Raw genomic sequence first — 5,693 nt, forward strand, 5'->3', positions numbered from 1 at the left:
AGGAGGTGCCTGAAGCAGCACTAGGCTCTTTGAATCCAGGAGCTTGCTCCGTCCTGCCCCTGTTGTGTACTGCTAACACAGCAGGACCACAGACTCCTGGTGAGACAATTAGCCAGGAGACTTTCTCCCCAAGACCTTGGACAGCAGTCTGCGTTTCCAGAGCTGACCTTCAGTCCTACAAGGGCAGGGCCTAGGCTGGGATTTGAGAGCCACCTCTCACAACACAGGGCCCCAGGATTCTCTTCAGAGGCATTTGCCCCACAGCTAAATCCTCCCCTTAGACAACTTTAAGGGTGACTATGTTTCTCCAGCAGCTCATAAGGATGGCAGGAATAACTCAAAGCAAGTGTTTCCATGGTCCATACCGCACTGACAGTCCCCACACGTTGTCTAGTGGAGACTCTGACCCTGTGCCCAGGCTATCTTCTGTAGGCACCTTTTACTCTTGGCCTGAGAGTTTTGTGTGGAAGTGCAGGAGAGGTCAGCCTTTGGGAGCAACCCTCAAGCAATGAGTAACAGAAGATGGTGGAAAATGCCCCAAATTTCTTGACCTTGGGAGAAGGGGGCATAACTCTGAGTTTTGCTTCCTGCTGTCTCACTGAGGTCCCAGCAGGACTGAGCCCCAGTTGCCCCTAGTGGTAACCTGTTCTTTAAAGTATTGTGGACTATGTCTCCTTTCCCCACTCCCTTCCCTGGGCTTCCTGGCATCTCTTGCCCCCAAACAAACTACTTGCACTCAAATCCATGTCTCCAGGATTTTTTTGGGCACTCAAGACACACAGATGCATTAGTATGCATTTCTCTGTTGGGTAATGAGCTCCGCACAGACAGGCACCAAATCTTATTCCTCTCAGCACTCACCATTTGGTCCCTGCCATATACATTACCTCATCTCAGTAGAGTCCAGCACTATCATTATTTCCATTTTACAAATTAGGAAAATGAAGCTCAGAGAGCTTAAGTCACTTGTCCTAGGTCATGCAGCCTAGAAGGAGGAGCTGGGATTTGAACCAAGGTGGCCACTCTCTGTAGCCTACACCATTAATAACTGCCATTAGCAGTGGTATTCAATAAATGTTTGTGGAAGAAACAAAGATGCTAGCAAGCAAGCTGATAAGAATTGGCACAAAGTGCTCATTATTTGGATGCTAGAGATAGGGCTCAAGACCACCTAATTTCTTGAACATATTTAAGACCCAGGGGAGATAGAGGCCATCAGAGTGTCCTTCCCCAAATCTTCATGAGTCTTTTTTCTCTTGATTCCAGAAGCATTTAATGATTCCTACTGTGTCCAAGACACTGGACTAGGTCCTGTGCAGGCTACAGAGAAACGTAAAGCAAATTCAAGGAGCTTTTTTGTCTGACATCTTAGTGAGCCTGCAATGAGAGCAGCTGCTCTCCGAGCTTCACTATGTGCAGGGACGACAAGAAAAAAGATCCTGGAAAGTCGCCCAAGAAAGACAAAGACCCAGTGAACAAATCTGGGACAAGGCCAAAAAGAAGACGTGGTCCAAAGGCACAGTTCAGGGCAAGCTCAATGACCTGGTCTTGTTTGACAAAGTGACATATGACAAACTCTGTAAGGAAGTTCCCAACAATAAGCTTATAACCCCAGCTGTTGTCTCTTAGAGACCGAAGATTTGGGGTTCCCTGGCCAGGGCAGCCCTTCAGGAGCTCCTTAGTAAAGGATTCATTGAACCAGTTTCAAGGCACAGAGCTCAAATCATTTACACCAGAAACACCAAGGGTGGAAATGCCCCAGCTGCTGATGAAGATGCATACACAGGTCCCACCAACTGTACATTTTGGAAAAACAAAACTTTATTAAACCAAAAATCAATAAAGCAAATTCAAGGAGCTTACAATCTGTTGGGGGTGAGGGAGACAAAGACAAGACAGAAGTAGCTGAAAAGATAAATTACAAGACTAGAGCTGCCATCAGACAGAAGTGATGCATAGCCAAGTGAGTTGAACAAAAACGTGCTAGGTTTTCAAAGATGAGCTCTGGGACCTGGAGCAGACAGACAACTGGGAAGAGGCAGGACTTCAAGGACAGGTACTGGATAGCTAGAAGCAGGGACAGGGAGGGAGAATGACATGGCAAAGACACATGAGCAAAGCCACAAAGCAAGGGGATTCCAGACAATGTGCTTCATCATTCTGCCCTGCCCCCTCCTCCAAGTCAAACTAACTGGCGAGGAAAAGGTAATGTTTACAAGGAGAAAAACCAAGGTCTAAGAGACAACTGCTGAGGATTATACATATATGGTCATTCGCAACTGCTTTTCAAGCTAAGACATGTAAAAAGGAATACAAATCACAAACTAAAGAGGTCACCTTTCCTTTAGGTCTAAAGGCTGATTGAATAAATGTGACCGCCATGACTCCCGCTCCAAAAACTTGGCACCAGAGAACACTGCGTTACGGCCAGCTCTCTCTGTTGTGCTTGGATCACACCGCCTGGAGTCCAGGAGTCACAGACTTTGGGGATTGAAGATATTTCCCTGAAGGCTTGGCAACCAAGACCTCATTTACAGCTCCCATTCTGGGAGAGGATTGCCGCTTTGCTCACCTTCAACTTCTCCCCAGTGAGGGAGTGGGCAGGCTAGACTGGCACACAGGAGAAATGGAAAGAGCCCAGCCAAACACTCTGCACAATTTGGTAGAGATCAGGCATGGAAAGCCTTGAAGACTCTGGGCTACCTTGGGCAGAACTGGCTCAAAAAGACCTCACCCTTGGTAGCTGTGTTCAGAGCTAAGAGCGCCCACTATCCTTCAACCACCCCCAAATTAACATATGAAGTGAAAGCAATGTCTGCACTGCAAACACAGCTTCAAGACCTACCACCAAGCCCCAGCCAGCAGCTGCCCCCAGGCCTCTTCCAAACAGAAATTCTACAGCCACCATTCTTGCCAGTTCACATGGGGCAACTAGAGCTTCACAGCCATGGCTATAGGAAGACAAAGGGTGGATCCAGGTCCTAGGAGTTTCCAGAGAGCTTTGCTGTTTACTCAGCAACAGTCTGAAACCCAGCTAACACCAGCAGTTGTTGAAATGACACTGTGCAGCCAATGGGCCCGTGTGGGGGTCATATCCATGGCTTTCCCCGTACTCGGCCACAGACCAGGCCTGGGCCAGGGTACTGATGCCCGTAGGGCTGCCCTCGCCTACTAGGGGCTGAGAGTAGAAGCATAAATTCTTCCCCATTTCCCCTTCCTCACCTCCTGAGATGCATTTCATAAAGCTTCTCAGAAGGGGGCCAGTTCAATAACACGTCCTTTTATTGACTTTTCCTCCTTTGCTGTTTCACTCTCAAATAAGACGACTCTCACAGAAGCATTCCTGTCAGGTCCTGCTTTCAGGAGAACACAAGCTCAAGCACTCAGAAACCTCAAAAAATACCACACTTGGCTTCTGAAAATGAACCCAACGGAGCACAGAAATGAGGGTTTTCTTGATTTTTGAGTATGCTTATGTTGAATATGGACCCAGTCAAGCATTAACTCTGAGAGAGGTTCTCGATACACGCAGCCCAAAGAAGGAGAAAATGATCCCTTCTACCTACCCGAGAGAGGCATGGCAGGTGAATTCTTTTCTCTAAGTCATATTTCATTTTGTCAATTCACTAAAACCCATCTTGTGGGAGAGCCAGTGACTCACCATGTAAAAATGGGAAGAACAGTTTCATTGGAAGTGGGAGGTTTCACACACTACTTACAAGCACACATCAGAACACAAAATGAGGTGACGTGGCTTAGCTGATGTCTAAGTACCCTTGACTTGATACAGAGATTTTAACTAAATATAGCAAGGGGGCTTCCATTTGAAAAGCTAGCTACCTCTTCCAAAGCAGTTGATGGATAAGAATAAGGGAGGGGACTAGGGAAGTGGAGGAGGTTGGGACTGGAGTTAAAATAAACCTGAGAGAAAAGAGCCGACTTCTAAGGAGGAGGAAAAGAAAAACCTCACCTGCACCTTTTCCCATTCGCGTGCCAGTCTGACCATAATCGCTTTCAAAGTGACATAGGAAACACCTAATGATGTACACATCATCGGGGGGAAAGGTTGAGTTTTATTTGGGTGTAAGAACTAAGATTACAAGTAGTAAAAAAGAGTAGTGTCTAGTTTTTAGACACAGATCAAAAAATCACATTTTAAGCATAAGACTTTAACTGTTATGATTATAACATCATTTTTTCTATATTAAAAAATGTGAAGACTAGAACAAAAACAATTACTTCTGAGTTTTCTGAAAGGTTATGAATCAAAAATATATACATATTTTTTTTTTCTTCATGCCCTCACCCCCAAAGGAGGGGCTGTGAACACCTTGAACATCCAGCTCCTCAGCACCTTGGAGCCTGGTTAGAGGCATGAGCTATACAAGCCCATTCCCAGGTATTTGCCCAAGAGAAATGAAGACTTAGGTCCACACAAAAACGTGTACACAAATGTTTATGCACACTTATTCATAATCGCCCCAAACTGGGCACCGCCCAAATGCCCTTCAATTAGCGAATGGAAACAAAGTGTGGTACATCCATACAATGTAACAAGGCTCATCAGTAAAAAGGAACAAACAACAGATGTATGTAGCGGCAGCAGCAGCAGAAATCTCAAATGAATTTTGCTAAGCGAAAGGAGCCAGTCTTGAAAGGGTATATGATTCCATTTATAGGTCATTCTGGAAAAGGCAAAACAGAAAACATATCCCTGGATGCCCAGGGCTGCCGGTGAATGGAAGGAGGGGATTGACTACAAAGAGGCACAAGGGAATTTTTGAGGATAATCGAACTGCCATATATGTTGATGTGGTGGTGGTCACATAGCTGTATGCATGTCAGTGCTCATAGAATTGTACGCCCCCCAAAAAAGTGGATTTTACCGTACATAAATTACACCTCAATTAAAAAAAGAAAAAATTAAGAGCTGTGGAGTCCCCGGCCAGGGAAAGAACTTCAGCTGTTACTTCCTTTTGTGTGACCTTGGACAAGTTACTTATACTTTCTGAGCCTTGGTTTCCTCATCTGTACTTGAGGATTTAATAGTGCCTACCTCACAGGTTTGTTACAAGGATTCAACAAGTAAGTCAGATCTTATTATGACCATCCAGCCAAGAGTCACAGCATCAGTCCCCTCCCCAGGTGGTGTTGATAGCTCTCTGCCCCACGCTCCACCACCACGGGCCTCCCACCACCTCCCCTCAGCCCAGCCTGGATTCCTGGGGAGAAATTGATGCCATCCCTTGAGAACTCTGGGAAGCAATCTGGGCTGAGTTAGAGCTTGGTGTTACTGAAACGTGGCTTTGAGTCCCAACCAATAAACTGGCATCTCTAGGGGTTTTTAAATCTCTCTCCTGCAGCCACCAAGTGTGCCCCTCAGACAAGCCAGTAAGCTCATAAATGCCACACCAGGTGAAAGATGTGTGTTCATTCTTCTGTGCTCCTATAGGGTTGTGAGGTATCCATTCTTTATTTCCTGGCACATAGTAGACAGACAATAAATGAATGGGATGTACCATCCCAGGGCAACTAGTTTCTGGGCATTTTATTGGACTGTGCTAAACATTGCTTAAATGCAGGTTCTAATTTCTTTCTTTAGATACATGCCCGTGTATGTATGTGTATAATTCTCCTAACACTTTCTCATGCATATTAATGAAAACCTACTGTCCAACTGAATTGTTTTAAAG

The 5,693-nt window shown here is 45.6% G+C and overlaps 1 pseudogene; it reads left to right on the forward strand.

Moving 5' to 3' along the window:
- The first annotated feature begins 1,411 nt into the window (after positions 1 to 1,411).
- LOC114201276 (small ribosomal subunit protein eS25 pseudogene) lies at positions 1,412 to 2,985 on the forward strand (annotated as a pseudogene).
- The last annotated feature ends 2,708 nt before the right edge of the window (positions 2,986 to 5,693 follow it).

The sequence above is a fragment of the Eumetopias jubatus genome, unplaced genomic scaffold (genome assembly GCF_037043125.1).
Source record: "Eumetopias jubatus isolate StellerSeaLion01/CBP00866 unplaced genomic scaffold, mEumJub1_p1.0 scaffold_9, whole genome shotgun sequence".
Taxonomy (NCBI): Eukaryota; Metazoa; Chordata; class Mammalia; order Carnivora; family Otariidae; genus Eumetopias; species Eumetopias jubatus.